Genomic DNA, 20,058 nt, shown 5'->3' with positions numbered 1-20,058 from the left:
TGTTGCCCAGGAGCTGTATAAATCAAGCATGGCCCAGTTCAGCACCTTTGTGGGTCATGGAAAGTCTTTCCTGCTATTTCAAGAGCTTTTAGATGGGACCTTGCACTTAGTCCATGTGCAGCAGAGGCAGAGCAAGGTAAGAAAGTGCTTAGAAAAGTATCAATTCTTTTCACCAGACCTTAGGGGTTTCAGATTGAACTGCACATAGGTGCAACTGATGGTGTACCCTGCAGCCCTACTCTCCTGACATTCAGATAAGGGTCCAGGCTGCACTGCAGCAGAGCTCCCAGCCACTGCACAAAGGACTTGTCCCGTGGGACCCAGGGCATGGAGTCATCATGGGGAGGGAAAGCACATGGGACAGGAGGTGCATGTCCAGTACATGTGGTGACTGATGGAGTCACCACAACACCAAAGAGCCTCTTTGGCCTAAGTTGCATATAGAAAAAATCACTGCCTCACACAAGGGCAAAGCAGAGAGGCTTTTGCTCTGGATCCCTTCCTTACATACAGGCAAGGTCTTGGCTGTGGAGCTAAACAGCCTCTTTCACAAAGCCTTCAGGGATTTAGGGGAGCTGATGCCTCACCAGGAACATTAACTTATATTGCCCCCACGAGGCAGTGGCTTTCACTGAGGTTTTGCTGGGGTTTTGACTGAAGCTCTGCAGCAGTGCTGTCAGGAGCTAAAGTCAAAAATGCAAGAAACAGCCCATCTTGCCACATGGCCTGAAGTGCTGAGCAGCAGGGCTTTGCCACCTTTGCTATCATCTTCTGCAGTACCATGGCTTCACACTGAAATCCTTCTGGGGTCAGAAATCAGACTCCGCTGAAGACAGCTGCAGCTGGGATCTGATAAAGAGATGCTTTCTTCCTCTGCAGGAAATAAAAACAGCTCTGGATGTGGACTTCAGCAGTGTTAGATTTGGTGTTACGCAACATCAGGGCCTCTGGAAGAGTCTACCCTTGACATACCAAAGTGAGTTTCTCTCAGCAAAATCTGATTGCAAAACTCACCATGGAGTACAAGAGAAAAAGACCCCAGAACTGAGGAGAACTTACTGACAACACAAGCTCCACAGAAGGCTTGCTCTCAGCCTTTCCCAGCAGAGTTTGATTCCTGGTCTCAGATCCTGACTCTGGTGTGCCCTGCCAATGATAACATCTGACTCATCTGACGCATGCCCTGTGGCTCCACTTGGCACTCCAGATCACCAGCATGCCTGCTGGAGACAGACATGAGCTCATCCTCCTCTTCTGCATGCACAGTGAGCTTCTAATAGCCACAGACCAGACTGCCTCATGTTCCACCAAGATGACTCTCACTGACATCCAGGTAACTGCTCTGCACTAGCCGGGGTCTGGAGCCCAGACCAAAGTCTGCAGGATCCTGGATGTTCCTTAAACCACCACCAGCTACATTTGCTCTGAATGTTATTTTCCACAGAGTTCTTCAGTTTGTGAGTTTTGATCCTATCTTCTACTGCTGTCAGACAAGGAGGTAGGAAAGCCTACAAATCCTTATTACTTATTGGTTTTCAGCTAGGTCCAAATCAATTTGTATTAAGGTACGCAGGACGTATATTTAATTCTTGCATTCTGCCTGACACCAAGGAGATGGAAGGTTTTTTATTGTTATCATGGCATTTATGTTGAAAAGTATCGTGGCACCTGTGCAGAGGAAAGCAGAATAGCAATGGGCAGAGAGTTAGATGATGCAAAACAGAGCAAGAGTGCAGAATAAAAACCAACTGTTTGAGCTGCACAACATAAGATACCATGCAGGAGAAAGGCATAATTAAAACACTCTTAATTTGTAAGCTATTACCACTTCCAGCGCTAGGTCCCTGGGAGATGGGCCCAAACTGTGAGATTATCTGCAAAACCCCAGTGAGGTTAGTAAGAATTCGTAAGGCAGTAGCAGCACCTCTCCCAGGTATGTCTGCTTCCTGGGCTCCCTGGAAGCCCCTAGTTCATCTGCATTCCCTACTTCTCTGGGTTCCCAGTGAATGCCTTTTCTGCATTTTGAACTGTGAGCTCTGCAGTCAGAGACATCTTCCTCCACTGTTGCCATAATACGAGGCATATGACCATGTTCTCTAAAACTAGTTGTGTTAGGGGAAAAAGCCTGTAAAAGCTTTCCTTGACCTTGTTGTATAGTTGGATCACAACCTAATTGCTAAATGTTGCATTCTTCCCTAAAGACAAAACAAATATGAAGAAAAGCCACTGGATTGTGAAGGCTGGCAAAGCTATCTACCATCTGCAGAAATTCAGCTGGGCCTCCAGCAGATAACAACAGCAGACAATACCTTTATTTTCCTTGTTTTTCTCTCCTGTTACACAATGGAATATCTTTTCCACTTAGAACTTGGGGCCCCAATCACCTGACTCTGGGACCCTGCTATTGTGAAATGCTGGAACTAATCTTTTCTCTGTGTTCGTGGTAAAAGTCAATATCATCTTGAAATTCCAGAGCAGAATAATTGCCTCTGGTCCTAAACATGATCCTCCTGCTACTCCAACTAGAAAAAGTTCTTGCAAAGCTTGCACTGTAAGCACACGCAGTTGTAGCAGTTAGGCCTGGCTTGGCTGCCTGGTTTTGGTAAAGTCTCTTGATTTTGGACTCTTTAAATGCACTGATCTCAGAGAGCAATGCAAGGCCATCTGTCACCTGGTCCGTGCATAAGGGTTGCAAGGTACAGGAGGAAGGATGTCTCTACAGGAATGACCTTTTGCATTTTAAGAACAAGCTGGGAGCGCTTTGTGTGCCTCATGTTCAGGCACTTCTGCTCTGGAAATAAATGTCAGAGCTAGAAGCATGTCCATGTGCCCCAGGGACCTTGGCAGGGATTCAGCACAGTGCTGTGCTGTCTGCCTCTCATGGGCAGAGCCATCTCTCCTCTTTCCCTCAATTTTCTTGTTTACTGTGAATTTTTGGGGTTTTAGGCCACTTACAACTTTCTGCTTAGGTACAAAAGAAATCCTCTGCTGAAAGATTACACTGGCCCTTTTGTTCCTAGGTTGGTGCCTTCTCCATAAGTAGATGAAAAGCCTCATCTCATCCACATAGACCATGTTGCTATATATGATGCTCATTTAGCTGATTGCAGTGCCCACCATCCCCAGTCGCAGAGCAGAACTCACTGATGTTCGCTGTATTACACCATGGGTAGCTGCTTTTAAAGTGACTTGCTTTTCTTGTTTAATTTATGCCTCTAATTTGCTATCCAAATGGATGCTTCTCCCATGAGCATTTCTTTTCTACAGTCAAAGGCCAATATTTGAGGGCAATTGCTTCCAAACCAAGTGGCTAAAGTCACGCTGACACTGTTATAATTACATGAGTTTGTATTATGCAGACTTGATTCCCTTTGTGTCCTCCTCTAGACTGTGGCAGATGATGGTAATGGAGAATATGCTGCTGTATTATATCCTAAAATTTCAGTTTCCTGTTTTGGAAACTCACATGTCTCATATATTCCCTTTTGGTAAACGTCCATGCTCTGGGGAACTACTCCCTTGCCCATGTGTTAATGAGTACTTCCTATCATTAGACCCAGGAATCATTACTGTCTAATCATAACTGGTTACAAAGCAATTAACAGTGGAAAAAAGCTCTTAAAGAATGCTGATGGTGTTCTGAAGCAGGTCTTGCTTTCCAGCTGCCATTTGACATGGGACTTATGGCGGAAAACATACAAAGCCTGCCCTGCTCCCATGTCTGTCTCCCATCCTGAGCAAGGCACAGGAACCCACATTAGCCCCCATGCACATATGATGGCCAGCGCATAACCCAGGCCAGCTCATCACACTGACTAGCCACATGCTGGGCAGAAATGCCCATGCTCATCCTGTTATTTCCCTGTCTCTGTTTCCCCTGCTTAGAGACATATGATCATACTTAGGATGTTTTCTCCTTTTGAAGGAACTATGGCTGGAGAACTGCGATAAGATACCTTCAGGTCCTTCTGCAAGCCCATCCATATGGGACCCACATGTCATAGAATCAGAATCATAGAATAGTTAGGGTTGGAAAGGACCTCAAGATCATCTAGTTCCAACCCCGCTGCCATGGACAGGGACACCTCACACTAAACCATCCCACACAAGGCTTCATCCAACCTGGCCTTGAACACCGCTAGGGATGGAGCACTCACAACCTCCCTCAAAGGCAGCCACCAACACCAGAGGCACTTATCCCATATTCCTGTAAACCAAAGGAGCTCAGCAATACAGTGAGGGGATGAAATGGCACAGTTCAGCTTCCTCCAAAGTAAAACCTAAATCTGGACAGCTGTGCTCAAAAGAGAGCCTAAGGTGGGTGGCCCAGTGCTAGGTCTCTATTGCAGACAGAAAATGTTAGCTAAGATTTTATCCTCACTTTTGGGTTTCAAAGATGTTTGGAGGATAATGCAGAACTGAGGATTTCAGTGGTAAAGGTTTTAGTGGTAAAGCTGCCACTACACCCAGGAAAGAAAATCAATACACGAGTTAGCTAAACTCTGCATTCCAGATATAAAGGGAACAAAGGATCCCTGTGAGGACTCACTGTACTATTAAGTACTTTATACCAGCCATTTATTCTTGCAAAAATTCCCTCAAATTAATGTGTTTGTTTACGCACATATGACTGATAAAGCACAGAGACAACCAGAATGATACTTGGTTTAGTGTCCCAGTTCACTGCTAATCTGCACAAGCATCACTGGGAGCAGGCTGTGGTTCAGTTCAGATCAGGACAGTGGTCAGGTCTTCTCTGGACAGAAATCAGCAGATGTGGGTTAAGTACAGCCAGGGAAACAGGATTTCAAGTGACTTGCTCTAGGGCAGAAAAAAGAAATTATAAGAAAATTGGGACTGAAACCTGGACTAGCTCAGTTCTGCATGCACACCTCCACCATGTAACCATCTTTCTGCTCCCTTGACCAGGGTGAATGCAGGAAACCAGATCTGAATTCAAGCTACCCTGTGGTTAAAGCAAGTTCTGTGCATTTAGCTGGAAACCATCTCCGAGGCCCAGCCCTGGTAACTCTCACCAGGAAACGGCATGTGCCTCTGTACAAAGAATGTGGGTTTAATATGTACAGGACACATGGCATAATTCATCCTGTCTCACTGACCTATATAGTCAATTTTACCACAGTGTGATGGAAACAAAGCACTTTTGATCCTAATTTGGGAGCACAGTGCTGCCTCTTGTCCAGCTCTAACCAACGTTACATGCCATGAGGCAGGGCAAGGCCAGATACACATGGGTATACAGATGCGCTGTCCTTCCCCACATCTGCTGACTCAAACTGCAGTAGAATTTTCCTGGATTTGAAGTCGAAACACTGGTGGTTTAGAAGAAAACCAAGGGAGCAGTTTAAAGCCATAAAATAATACATCACAAAAGAAGGACTAGCAAAGGACCTGGTGCTAGAAGAATAGCAGTGCTGGAGGGCAGGACTGAAAGCCATTATCAGAGCTTTGTGAGGACACTGACACATGTAGTCAGTCACATCCATACAACATTATCAAAGCTTTCAGCCTGTCTGTTTAATGAAGGTTATATTTCTCCCATAGGCTATGTCTACATGGAGGATTTTCCAAAATCTCACTAGCCTCAGTGAAGGGAAGCCCCATCAGCACCAGCGATACTGGTACTTTGTTATTAACCCTGCTTGAGAAAGGTTATACAAAACTATGGTAGAAATGCCAGCTGTAGCAACATTCATGCTGCCATGAGGCTACAATGATCAGAGGAGCCCACACTTGTAGGAAGATATAATGTCTTTTATTAAACCAGTGCTTTTTATTAGTTATTGCTGGAAAAACCAAGCAAGGATAAAAGCTGTAGGAGACAAAAAGTTGGCAGTGAAACCTGTCAGACTAATGAGTCCATACTCAGCCTCTCTGTAAACAGGCTGAAGTGAAGAGTATCATTCTCTGTCTACACTAAAGCACTCAACTAGAAGGAAAAACCTTTGGAAAGAGGTAGGAGAAGGTGAGAACTCTGTTGAAGAAAGCAGTCACTATGCCAGAGAGTAGTGTGGGGTGACACTGTGAATGGAGAAGCTGCTCCCACGAAGTGCTGAACATCCCTCAAGTCCTGCTCTAATGAGCTCACAGTCAGATCCTGAGAAACTAGTGGAAAGCTTCCTGATTTATTGATACGCTGGAAGACAGGGCACAGAGCCAACTGACTGAAAGCAGACTGTCCTGCAGCAATTGTGAAGACGCTAAATCACCAAACAGGGTAGAGTGGAGATGTATCATTGCCAATATTTGACAGCCTTGTTTATTGATCCAGTCCTCTGAAAGTATTACATGCTGCCACATTGCACAAGTGGAATACTGATAGAGCAACACATCGCTCTGGTGCTGCCGCTGTTGCAGGGGTGAGGCAGCTCTGCAAAGCGTAACATGCTCTACAGAGAGCATGGCAGCAGTTCCTAGCACAGAGGCCACAGGAAAGCCTCACAGGTTGGCACGTTGCTCTCATTGAAAACTGAAAGGGTGAAAGATTAGGGGGTAAGAGCTCTCTGGCCAGCAGGTTATGTGTAAGGTGATAGTTTAACTTACTCTCGGCCTTTCTAGATGCCTGATGGGTTTTTTTTCAAATGTACTGAGAATACGTGCCCCATCCAGTCTGCAGCTATTCCCCAAATTGAAAAGTGCTCTCTAAAATCCTTGCTCTGAATATGTCTTAAAATGAGTAAACAGTTGTAGTTTTACTAAAGGAGTAAAATTCATACTTCTTGGCAATGTTGAATGTGCTGCAGCACTAGCAGCGCTACTCTGCTGAAGCATGGCACAGGGCTATGAGAATGGCTATGCTGGAGTACAAGTTATCTCTACACTAAAATGAGATAAAAATTAATCTTTAGTCTTTTGACTGGTTTAAAAAGCCTTAAGCAATGCAGACAACAATTACAGCATGTGCTAGCAAATGTCACGCCAAGCAATTTGATGTTGGGAAATATGCTGTAGGTGATATCCCTTCTCTCTACATCTGAGATACCCTTTCTAACATATTATTCACCTAAGTTAAACAGAGGCAGAGATCACCTGTCCCTGGGGTGAGCAGCACCCTGTCTCTTGTTGCAAACCCTACTCCAGATACAGGATTGCTTTCCCCATACATGATGGAAAGAGGAGGAAGTTTAGCGGGATTTTGCTGAAACCATCAGATTTCCTTTCAAAAGATCCACTTCCTCAGTGATTTGCACTTCTTCTCAACTCTTGCATAACTTGCTTTTTCTGAAGCTGGCAAAGAAGCTTGCCCTGCACGTTAACTCTTTCCCCCCCTCCCCAACCCAAATCTGTAAGCTCAAGGTTTATGATTTAACATCAGTCCAAATCCAAGGACATTAATGTTGCTTCAGCAGCTGAGCTGCAATGGAATCTAAAAAATAACCTAGGATTCTTTATTTTAAGGGCTTAGAGCTAACAAAACAGCAAATAATTGAAACTATACCAGTTCTCAATCTGCATATGCAGACACCAGCAACTTTTGCCTACATCCATGTGACTGAAAGAAGCTGTGTCACTGACTTCAGGGTTTTGCACTTTTAAATGCCTTTGATAAATGGAGCCAGGGTGCCAAGGAAAACACCAGTGCAAAGAACTGTGGTGAACTTTGTGATATATCAGGAGTCCAGGCATGCCTTTAGTCTTCTGACTAGCTTAAAAAAGCTTAAGCAACACAGACAACAATTACAGCTGTGCTAGAAACTTGACTGATCCCAGCAGAAATCTGCGGTACCAATAACATTTTTGAACGCTTGTCAAAGCCTTTTCTTAGTTTTTAATTAGCTTCTGCAAGAGGTAATGGCTTACAGCTCGGAACAGAGAGCTAAAGGCATCCAGGGTGCATTCCTAGCCAGGGAAGTGACAAGGCAGGTGGCTTTGGGATACTGGCTGCAGCCCCTCTGCCCAGCTTCTGTAACTGCAAACTGGGTAAAACAACACTTGCAGCCCAAGGATGATATGAGACCTAATTAGATGTTTTTGAGGAGCTCGCTGCCCCTCCGATGAATTGTGCAAGAGAAATGAATAGTATTATCATATGGGTAATGAGCTCTCACAAGACAGGGACTCCTTTGTTCAAAGAGAGAGGCTTTTTCAGCAGCAGCCAGGATCCAGCAGAAGTTTATTAGAGAAAAGTGAGCATTGCTCATCTCTGTGTAACTGAGAATACATTGCTTTATATTAGGAGGATTTATCTGCAATGTATTGCATTCCTCAGAGTCTTTACCTTTAGGGAAAGCTGTAGGAATAACTTCTCAAAACGTAGTTTTGTTATGAAAATGAACTTTAGCTATCTTATGAATTGTTTATCTTAAGGCTGCACAATCACTTTGATTATAAAAGTCTAGTGTTATTCAAAAGACTGCAGAATCTCAGGTGAGCAGATGAATATTGAAAAGATATGAGGGATACTCTGCTTTCCTGATTCTGTTCCACTCATGTGCCTATTTCTCAGATGAAGAATGAGAGTGTAGTTTTATTGCAACCCATTATTGTGATACAGGAGAAGCAATTACTATGTGTGCACAAAAGATCATTAAATATTTCCACCAGTAGCCACAAATCATGCCAGAAACTTACTACTATCATACCATATTTTCATTACATTCCCCACAAGAAACTTCCTTAACAATTAATTCCAGCAACAGCATAAGGAAACCAAAGCAGAAGATAATTTTTCAGCCACCCGTATAAGCAGATTGAAGTGAAAAATGGGGTGACAAAAAGTAGCTGAAACTTTGTAAGTTCTTAGCTAGTGCAATATTATGCACAGACTTGAGTGACTATAGGTTTTGCCGCCACACAAGTGAGAGGTGGAGCTGTGTCCATGCAGCAATGACTCCCTGCACGCTGCAGAGGTGAAGCAATCGGCCCAACCCTCTGTTTTTCACTGCTGAGAAACAAAAAATAAGCACTGACATCCCTTCTCCCAGCCACACACTGCCACCTGCACTGGCAGGGCAAAATCCCAACAGCTCCAGCACCTCAGGTTAGTCCCATATACTCACAGGCCAGGCCCTGAGACAGCTGCCCTTCAGACATTTGTGTGTGGTGGCAAACGGTTCAGTCACTCACTGCTCTGCTTTTCTCCTTTATAGTGCATTTTCCCTTTTTTGCTGCCTTTACCAAGGATGGCAGGAAACACCAATGGGTTTTCTGTTGCTATATCATGTTTCCACATATAAACTAACACAAGGCTACATGCAGCATCCCTACAGTATCACAGCCTAAGTGTAAAAGGCACGCAGTCCTAATGTATGACATTTATGAATTATGAAGGATGGACTTTGTATTGCTACAGTGCCATGGAATCCACCAGACCAGCAATATCAGTCTCATGCCTTTCCTGTTCCACCTTTCCTCACTGTGCTGCACTGAACTGCCCCGTCAATCCCAGTCCCTCCCAGCTGTTGGTTGCTGCCCACACAGCTCCACTGCTGTGGCCATGGAGCAGAGGAGGGCTGGAAAGCAGCCACGCTCTGTCTCACCTCCTTTCCCAGATGGGCAGAGTGCCTCTGTCTCCCCTGAAAAGTCCCCGTTCAGAGCAGAGTGTCCATGGGGTCAGCAGCTGCACTCTGTGAGAGTAAGTGGAAGGCAGTCCCCAGCTCCAAGGTGGGTAGTAGATGCAAAGGCTTTCCCAAGAGAAAAGAATAGTGCTAGAGGAGAAAATCCTGAGCCTCAGGAGGGGATGGGGATCAGGAGCGGACCCATAACAACATCTCGTGCTGCAGCATCCAAAAGGCAGCCAAGTCTCCCAGGCACAGGTACCAGCCTGCCAACAAGGTCTGCTGCAGCTCAGTGAGAGGCAGAGGGAAGGAGAGGCACTCATGTTTAAAAGAGATGTTGTGGGTATCAGTGGACATTTTTAATTCTCACACCATGTGACAATGCCCAACAAACAGGTAGGGTGTGTGTGAGACGTACATCTCTGCCACTGTTATAGGGCAGAATGGAAAAATTATATATTCTGTCTCCTCTGAAATGTTAAGAGAAGCAGAATAGTTTTCTAACTGCTCACAGCAATACTACTTAACAAGAAACTGCAGGCAGTTACGAAATAGGTATAAACAGTGTTCCAGGGCTCCTGAGGTTCCATATGCATTAATCAAAGATAAGTCAGAATGACAATAGCACCAGAGCCATCAGGTTAGCTTCTCTTGCAGTTGAAGACAGACATAGCAACAAAGTGCTTCTCTTTCCACTGTTTATCTCCAGCTGTTTTGCAATTTGTTGTAACTGTAGTGCTTATGAACTTTCTCAGGTCTTCCAAGCTATGTAATCACTCCAGCAACATGTTTAACAGAAGACCAGTTTTGCATTAGCATCTTAGCACATTTCAGCTGTGATCTTCCTTACTTTTTGTCTGTATATGACTAAATTCAGCACCTGTAGTGTGACTGCAGTCCTCCATCCACATAATACATACACCAGATAGAGGGAAAGCTTGCCTGTATTGCTTCTTTAGTTTTCTTCTGGAAGACATCACCAACTGGAAGGAGAAGTACCACAGAATCATAGAATACCAGGCTGGAAGGGACCTCAAGTACCATTTGGTCCAACCTTTCTTGGCAAACCATGACCTATATTAGATGTCCCAGCACCCTGCCTTGCCAAATCTTAAAAGTGCCCAAGGTTGCGTAATTCTCTACTTCCTGAGGGAGATTATTCCAATGGCTGATTGTTCTCATTGTGAAAATACTCCTCTTCTGTCCAGCCGGAATCTCCCCAGGAGAAACTTGTACCCATTACCACTCATCAGCGTGATGCCACCATGGTGGTAAAAGCTGACACTTCAATGTGGGTAATGCTTCTCACTGGCAAGTCAATAGAACACTTTTCTTGGTGAGTTTTGTTACTTTGAGGTGAAAAACTCTGGATCCAGCTCCTATTTCCCTACCTTCATCCACTGGAAAGTGTTCTGATACTGCCAAATTAAGCTAGTAATATCCATTTATTATAGCAGAGAATACAGCACAACTCTAGTACAGCCAATACTTAAATTTAAGGTAAACTTCTTTAAAATTAGACCAATGTCATGGGACCTACTGCAGATTGACATAGGTGTAAGCACAGAACTGGAGCACAAGATGAAGGCCTCAGGGTCCTTCTTTCTGGATCTCTATAGCTGTTCTACACCTCTATTGCTACTCTGAATCCAGTGTGATGAAAGTAGACTACATAGCCAGAAAAGGCGTTTCCCCTTTGCCAGCAGTTACTGTGAACACTTACATAGGCAAATATTGGGTAATCCCTGTGACTCTGATGATGTTCTGGTATATCTCTGCTTGAAAAACAAAGTGTCTGAGAAGAATGATTTCTGCTGTAACAAAAAAAAACATCACCCAATAAGTTATTTGCAAAGTAGTTCTTGTAACAGATGTTGTAAAGAAAAGGTTAGTAGGTCAACAGATGAAAACGTGACAGTACTTCTCTTACAGCATTTTCCAAACTCCTACTTAGACTACTTTTGAAACTAAACAGCATTCATCCCTGGGGATCTTGCTTACTACATTCTAGATCTTGGGAAATACACACTTTCTATTACAAATCATTTTTGCCTTTCCTTGAATTTCCACCCTCTGCTCTTCTTTCACTAGTCATGTCCTCATACAATGTCTACCTGGCGCTTTTTCAATTAAACATTCTTGGGACACTCTGGGACACCCACTGTCTATACTTCTAATCTGATGCAACTGCTTGTGGTGTCCAGAGAAGATAAGCAACAGACTCAGTGCAGAAGACAGCCATCCTAGATCACATCAAAACTCTATCTAGCTCAGTATCTGACAATGGCCAGTGAGTTAAGGACAGCACAAGCTTGCATGGTTTGCCCTCCAGAATATTTTCCCAGCTTCTAGCAACTTCTGGTTTTGCAACTTTATTAATTATAAAGACAATCTTAATGGTGTATTTATATTTAGTATAGTTATTTTATATATGCATTTCTTCTAGTTATTTGTTTTATCACTTTCTCAGTCCTTACAAACAACATACTGTTGTAGGTTGCAGATTTCAGAGTCTGCGGCAGCAAACTAAAACAAGCCTTTTTTTTACTGTTATGTAAGTGGAGTCTCATCATCTGGGGTTATTTCACACCTAATGAAAAGACTATCCTTAATTGTATTCAGATTTCCAAAAAACAATTAAGTTCTTCAGGTTTGGATATCAGTGATTCAGTAGACACGTTCTTTCCTGAGTCATTAAAAACATTGCCTCAGCACGTGGATATTGCTGGAGGTATCAGCCTTAATACTGAATAAAATCACAAAGCATCTTCAGCTGCCACATATACTTGCTGTATTTGATGGTTGCCCTGTCCTATCCAAGAGGAAGCTGTATATGAGGAAGCTGTATGGAGCTGTACTTGGAGCCAAAGCACGTGGTTCATTAAGACCTCACTCCATTTTATGACTATGGTGCTGGCTCTAATTACTGAATAGATTAAACAAGCCAAGCGCTCTAGAAACCTATTATTAAGATTACCTGAAAACACAGCTGAGTCTAGCTATTAGAGATGCAACCAACTCTATTTTGGAAAAAAAGACATCTAAATGAGAGCAACTCCTCCCCTTCCATCCAGTCTCACCTGACTTCTGCTGATCCGTCACACCCTTAACATTTTTAGCTGAGTAAGATGAAACTACAGAGGAAACCATGAGTTACATGTGATTCAGCAGCAGGTTAATAGGACAAAAGGAAGGTGTCCTTGTTCCTTTACTAATGTGCTCTGCACAGCAACTCCTCTCTTCCACCACAACACTGGCTATGCTCGCTAGTTAGCCCTGGAATCAGTTCTGTTAATAGAAAACATGCCTGTATGAGCCCATCCTCTCGAGTACATGCTGCTACCAAGTGCTTGATATGGGAGCTTCTGCAGAGTTGGCAGGAAGTGAGTTTGCTTAGCCAGGATTGCACTGCCATCGACCGTAAGCACTCTCACTGCAATAGTGTCAGCACACCAGCCCAGCAAAGGCAAATAAAACCTTCCTGCTGTCACAAGCATTTGATTCTTGCAAAAATAGGTCATCCAGGAAAACAGACTGCCAGAAGCACACAGACAAATAAACGGCTTTTGGACATATGTGGCAGAATGGGGAAATACCTTAAAAAAACAGGACCAGTAAGTCAGTGGGAGAAATAATCTTGCTATCCCAGCATTCTAACTGCCACATTGAAGCCAATGTGAATATGGCCAACAACTTCAGCGTGCACAGGATCAAACTTCTGGGACTTAGTTCTGCAAGGCATTAGGCACTCCTGTCCAGTGCTGAAAGCACTGGCTTTCCTGTAGAAGCTCAGGACTTTTTAGTGCTGATACCTCCTGAAAGTTAAACAAATGCATGGGTGCAATACAGGAGTTAATGACTTCTCACCTGCTTTCAACAGAAACATAAATTGCTGGTTTGACTGATTACAAGAGTGCAAGAGCACAGTTATAGGTGAGATAGCACCTCTAATCTCAATCTGTTCACAATAATAAAAAATAAAGATAACAAGGTAAATAGAAATCTATATTAAACAACCTAGATACTTTTTGTTGATACCATCTTAATGTGTTATTACTTATGAGCCTATGAGTTTATTATTTAAATACCCAAACATTTAAAATTGAACCAATGACCCGCATTAAGGCTTAAAGTCACCACATTCTATTAATTTCAAGTAATACAAATTATGGTCAAGCAGTCCATGTTTGCTGCTGAAGGTGAAAAGTAAAACCATTCTGCTGGAGCCACCAGCAGCCCTACCTACAAACACAGTGTATTCAGTCTATTCCAATTTAGTACTAAATAAATTAAACTAATTAGTAACTAACTAGTTTATTTAAAGTTGGAAATCTCTCCTGATCTGGTTGTTTAAGGAGCCAGGAAGATTGTTTTCCCGGCCTCAGACAGCCGAGGGGCTGCCACCGTAGGTCTCAGAGAATACATATGCCCAGCTTGATTCAAGGTAGGAGTACACAGAAGTGTTATACCTCTGCCTTGCTCTCTCCAGTGCTCCTTTAGGAGCCCAATCACAACAGCCGATTCTGCACACCACTGCCAGAGCCTTCAGAGGCTGTTGGAGAGGCCTCCACACAGCCGTGACGCAGATAACCTGATGCTGAAATGGAGGGAGACGTGGATTTGACAGATGTTCATGCAACACTTTGCTTGAATCAATACAGTCTACTGGTCCAAAGTCAACTTTCCACATGGTAAATAAACTGAGGTCAGTGCATCCCCAGCCTTGTTAATCCGCAATCCAGACAAGCCACGCGTAGATAACTGAGAATTGATTTCCACACAGAAATGGTAGACAAATGACTACAAACTGTCGATTCAGTTTTTGATCCATAAGAAAAAAAATACATGTTTTAACTATTATCAGTGATAAACAATTTATTGTTTTGGGATTTTTTAGGAAAAAAAACAAAATATCCAAAACAAAAGATAATGAAGTGGCTTATTTAAGGCATGGCTTCTTTTTTGCTGATTTGAAAAGCAAAACAGTGCTACTAAGACAGATCAAGAAGCCTGAACTGTCTCCTAGAATAGAATTATCCACCATAACTGGACATGGATTAAAAAGCAAGTAGAGAAAAGTGAATTTAAACTGGCTGTGGATACTCCCCCTTTCAGTCTTCTCAGGAGACCATGTCTGGTGGCATTATCAGATGGACTAAATGAGGAAATAGGAAATGAGTTTGAAACAACTATGGCTCAGACAGCTTGGGAGGGAAAAAAGGAAAAATATTGGTTATCAGCAGAAGATGTCACTAGTAGCTACTGCAGTCATAAATATTGAGGTTTGCTGTATTTTCTCTTGTTCTTTAGTTCTGCATTGATACCTACTCCATGGGACTGTGGGCCTAAGAAGGAGGGAAGTTTCATGTACATTAGTTTGGAATAAAGAACAAAAATTTGGCTTTTCTCCTCTTGAGCAGTCGAGTCAGTGGATGTGCTCCTAACAGCTGCACAGTGTTGATGTACATCACCGTCCCACACGACAAACTTGTCTCTAAATTGGAGAGACATCAATTTGATAGGTGGACCACTTAGTGGATAAAGAACTGGCTGGGTGGCCGCACGCAAAGAGTTGTGGTCAATGGCTCAATGTCCAGCTGGAGACCAGTAACGAGTGGTGTCCCTCAGGGATCGGTGTTGGGACTCGTCTTGTTCAACATCTTTGTTGGAGACATGGACAGTGGGATTGAGTGCGCCCTCAGCAAGTTTGCCGATGACACCAAGCTGTGTAGTTCGGTTGATATGCTGGAGGGAAGGGATGCCATCCAGAGGGACCTCGACACGTTTGTGAAATGGGCTGATGCCGACCTTATGAAGTTTAACTATGACAAGTGCAAGGTCCTACACCTGGGTCGGAGCAATTCCAGGCACAGCTACAGGTTAGGCAGAGAAGAGATTCAGAGCAGCCCTGTGGAGAAGGACTTGGGGGTGTTGGTTGATGAGAAAATGAACATGAGTCGGCTTCAGTGTGCGCTCACAGCCCAGAAAGCCAACTGTATCCTGGGCTGCATCAAAAGAAGCGTGACCAGCAGGTCGAAGGAGGTGATCCTGCCCCTCTACTCTGCTCTCGTGAGACCTCACCTGGAGTATTGTGTGCAGTTCTGGTGTCCTCAACATAAAAAGGACATGGAACTGTTGGAACAAGTCCAGAGGAGGGCCACGAGGATGATCAGGGGACTGGAGCACCTCCTGTATGAAGACAGGCTGAGAAAGCTGGGGCTGTTCAGCGTGGAGAAGAGAAGGCTGCGTGAAGACCTCATAGCAGCCTTCCAGTATCCGAAGGATGCCTATAAGGATGCTGGAGAGGGATTCTTCATTAGGGACTGTAGTGACAGGACAAGCGATAACGGATTAAATCTTAAACAGGGGAAGTTTAGATTGGATATAAGGAAGAAGTTCTTTACTGTAAGGGTGGTGAGGCACTGGAATGAGTTGCCCAAGGAAGTTGTGAATGCTCCACCTCTGGCGGTGTTCAGGGCTGGGTTGGATAGAGCCTTGGGTGAGATGGTTTAGTGTGAGGTGTCCCTGCCTACGGCAGGGGGGTTGGAACTTGATGATTTTAAGGTCCTTTCCAACCCTGACTATTCTGTGATTCTGTGACACAATAAACTGTAAAGGAACTGCAAGAGAACAATCAAAATTATTTTTTTAGCTATTGGGAACAAATCTTTGTAAAAGACCTGGAATAAAAATTTCATACCTCTGTACAAATTCATTTTTTCCCAAAAGGTAAGACTGATCACCTATGCAGCTGCAGGTTGGTACACAACAGATTCCTAGAGAGTTCGTACAGTTCAGCACCACTCTGAACAATAAAAAAGCCTTTGTAGCAGTTTTGCTAAACATTATCATCTTACACGTAGTTCTGAATTATATTTACTAATGCTTGGTTTAAGTTGAAGATCAAACCAGTTCTCTAGGGCAAAAGGGCAACTGTGCATCCACTGGTCATAAATCCCCTCTGTTCTCCTTGCATTTCTGCCGGTCTCTTTTTCACGCTGAAGAGCAGCCATTCAAAGAGACTGAGTGAAGTCATTTTCATGCACAGTATTACATAAAGTTATGGTTTTAATTGTTTTTCAGCTGGTTTGCATCTAACTCTGAAGAACAGTTTATTGCAAAAGCAATGACACACTCCACTCCTTGGGAAGAGTTAAAGATAAGCTATAATTCAAGTTAGCTCCTCATGCAGAGTATGTTTGCCAAACCACTTTCACCCAGTCCTCGTTCTCTCTATACCCCTAAGAAAGATACTGATGGACATAATTGATCTTCAACATGAAGTAGCAGCAGACTTTATTTCTACAGAGAATCCAGATATATTATGCAGACAGGAACATTAAAGACATGCCAATAATTCTTACAGCATTTATTATACTGTTATCTCAAATACGAGTTGAATTAATAGTTCTCTGTAAAATATACACTAGTCTAGACTAAAACACTCATACCAGATACAGTAGGTAAACTTCCTTTTTCATTCAATAGAATTTTTCATGAATTAATCTTTTGGAACAAACACGCATTTTTGCTTTCCCCATTGATATTTATTAGTAAAGGCTATTTCCTTATATGAAGCAAAATGTTAATGACCTCCCTCAGCAAATTAGGTCGTGGACTTTAAACATGCTTAAATATTTCAAGTGCAAATTTCACTTTTGTTTGTGGGGAAAGTCACTAAAAGTCATTGGGCAGTTAGGCATTTCTGACTGGCTGCCAACTGAAATACCAAATATTCATGGCAAAATCTCTCCTGTGAATGGACAAGACTTGGCTTTAGCAGATCCAAGTAGGTGTAGAGAAGCATAAAGGAACACATTCCTTCCCCAACCGCATGAAAGCTTCTCTGCTACTTAAACGAGTCTTCAGTAATATTCCAAGACCAAATAACAGGGCAAATTCTGCTTGCCCAACTCAGATAAACTTTTACAGTAAAGTCAATGAAATACATCTATAAACCAGGTTAGAAAGCTTTGTCCAAATCCTTGGGCAAAACCAGATGGAAGTATTCAGAAAATGGAGGGTTACTGGGATAAAGGTCTGATGGAGAGTGAGAAATGTCCTAGGCTACTCATACCCATATCATCGGTGTCACTAAACACAGCACCCAGAGAAAAGGCATGACTTGAAGAAGGAACTAATTTTCATGGATGGCTGCCAGAAAACGAGGATTAGGTGCCGCTATACTATTACTAGTGGTTGTTTACATACAAGAAGCAGGAAAAAAATGCAGAGAAATAGGATTAGTAATACTAACCTCAAAATCACAAGGAATACTGTCAGTACCTATTTAGTATGTTAACAAATATCGAGCTGGGGAAGTGAAGTGGTACCATTTTTAGCCTGCTTTCTTAATGGAAAAAGATTTATTCAGCCTTGCTGCCTTTTTAGCATTCACTTTTCTACTTATCCTCTGCCTTTAAAGCCACTGAACAATTTTAACCAGATTTTTTTACAGCTGGTTAAAGATCACTCTGAAATAAAGTTCAAGAGGTTTTCGGAATGAAGGTAGCAAAGAAAAACACAGAATCATACATGCTTTTTCATAAATTCCAGTTACATGGGGAAATACTTGACATGAGCTTACAAGAATCTACAAAGGAGTTTACGAAGACTCCAGCAAGAAAAGTTACAGTCAGCGTGCCATCAGTTGATAGGTGTGAGCTCATAGGAGACTTCAGCACAACCCTTATTAAATGGCTTGGTGGTGAACTGAAGTGAGACAGACTTTCCAAGCAGGGAAGGCAAAACAGGCAGTGGTACAACTGAGTTCAGTAGCTCCGTCCCTCTGCAGCTGCTCATTCTCCACGCCATTTGTAGAGATGGACGACAAGTGCATTACATCAGAGAAGGGATACAGCTGAAAACAGCAAAGCGATCTGTGTTACCTGGTTCATGCCCCCATTCTGCTTACACAGGGAGAGCCACAAGTACACTGTAGGGACTGGCAACAGGGATTACTATGCAGGAGCAGAGATAGTGCGGACTACCGGGATAATGAATGCTTGCTCAGAGACAATCTGAGTTTCAATACACACACTGTAAATGCACACAAAAATCTGGGACCTGCAGTAAAGGATGAAGAGGAGTGGAGGAGTGGATGACTGCACTGCGGTAATAAAAGGCTTAAAACAGACTGTGAAGTTTTACTCAGTCTGAGGGATACTATGCACCACAATTAGTAGCAATGAACCCAGTGGAACTAATGATAAAGTAAGATACTAGATAGTGTAAGAGCATCAGAGTTTTGTCCCTGTGGAAGCAAAACTCTAAATTATTCTTATTTTTTGAAGACAAGAATAAATAGTGAAACCTTGAAGAAATACATCGAGAATTTCGAACAAGACAAATAGCTGTTAATAAAATAAAACTCTCATATATTAAGGGTGTTTTTTTTTCTTGACCTACAGACAGACACTTGTTCTACTAAGACATGTGAAGCAATGGCACTATGCGACTATGCAATTCTTTTCAAGACTACTCAGGATAAATCAGTTCATTATAAGCTCCAGGCTGCAGCTACACAGAAGCTGAACTAGAGTCAGGTCTACATAACATCTAAACTGTGGAGTTCAGTTTTCACTTTTCCTTATGTCACAACCATTTTCATTAACCTTTGTACAAAGAAAGGCTGAATTACCTATTAATAGCCTCCTCAGTGATAAGTCTTCATTACAGTCTGTTCATATATGTGTAGATCTTTATAGCGTACTTTGTAGCTTAGCTGATAATACACGCAACAGTCACCTAGTAAGGTTTAGACGAGGTATATATTAGATGTACAAACACACGTTCCATGAACACCACAATCTTGTGACCTTCAAAACAGCTTCAGGCATTTAGATCTATTAATGTTCACTTAGGAAGTTTCTACATCTGCGGAAAACTCACCCTTGGCATCCAAAGACAGGCTGGTAAATAAATGCCTTGTTTTTCAACAGGGCTAAGTCCCAGTGGAAGTCAAGCACTTTGGAGCATGAAGTCAGTGAACAGGGCAACTTCCCCCTTCACACTTGTAATCACAGAACCTCCCAGCTGGAAAATATAGTTCATCTGTAATTAGAAACAAATACAGACATGACAGTTATTTATACTAAACCCACTTTATACGGTCTGAGCAGAAGTGGGGTTGTATTTATCAATTTTATGTAAGCCTTTACCTTGCTGGGCCACTATGTCCATCTTTGTCTTATGTGCATGCAAGTATAACATTGCTCATGTTTACCCAATTAGACAGCTAGCTCCACCCGACTATGAACAAACAAAAAACAACTGCTCATAGCATTCCAGAGAAACAACACAGTGCAAGAACAAAGATTTCCACATGCAAACACAGGCAAGCAGCTAACCACAAAGCAGCAAAACCAGCAGATACTTATATGTCAAAAAATAAGGACAAGTTCTCTTTGGTATCCACAAATATCTGTGTTGGTGATTCAGATGTAAGGGATAGATGCCTGCCTGATTTTTCCAGCTGAGATTCCTCCAGTGAATGGGAGAAAATTAAATACATATTCAGTTGAATAGATGCCAAGGCTAC

The 20,058-nt window shown here is 42.8% G+C and overlaps 3 long non-coding RNA genes across 4 annotated transcripts; 1 reads left to right on the top strand and 2 right to left on the bottom strand.

Moving 5' to 3' along the window:
• Window positions 1–1,200: 1,200 nt before the first annotated feature.
• LOC136008061 (uncharacterized) lies at window positions 1,201–15,431 on the top strand. Its single transcript, XR_010609962.1, has 4 exons — window positions 1,201–1,333; window positions 1,445–1,498; window positions 14,008–14,223; window positions 14,829–15,431. It is a non-coding gene; the product is annotated as an uncharacterized LOC136008061 (long non-coding RNA).
• LOC136008060 (uncharacterized) lies at window positions 4,618–12,829 on the bottom strand. The gene is made up of 3 exons (XR_010609961.1): window positions 12,599–12,829; window positions 11,242–11,332; window positions 4,618–4,821 (listed from the first exon to the last, which is right to left on the bottom strand). It is a non-coding gene; the product is annotated as an uncharacterized LOC136008060 (long non-coding RNA).
• A 1,419-nt stretch (window positions 15,432–16,850) lies between the features above and the next one.
• LOC136008062 (uncharacterized) lies at window positions 16,851–19,709 on the bottom strand. 2 transcript variants are annotated; one of them, XR_010609964.1, is made up of 3 exons: window positions 19,679–19,709; window positions 19,410–19,571; window positions 16,851–18,378 (listed from the first exon to the last, which is right to left on the bottom strand). It is a non-coding gene; the product is annotated as an uncharacterized LOC136008062 (long non-coding RNA). The 2 variants fall into 2 exon arrangements; XR_010609963.1 differs by lacking the exon at window positions 16,851–18,378 and adding an exon at window positions 19,179–19,265.
• Window positions 19,710–20,058: the final 349 nt, after the last annotated feature.

The sequence above is a fragment of the Lathamus discolor genome, chromosome 2 (genome assembly GCF_037157495.1).
Source record: "Lathamus discolor isolate bLatDis1 chromosome 2, bLatDis1.hap1, whole genome shotgun sequence".
In the NCBI taxonomy this organism is placed as follows: domain Eukaryota; kingdom Metazoa; phylum Chordata; class Aves; order Psittaciformes; family Psittacidae; genus Lathamus; species Lathamus discolor.
The sequence above is the reverse complement of the archived record's forward strand: the minus strand, read 5'-3'. Positions and strand labels throughout refer to the sequence as shown.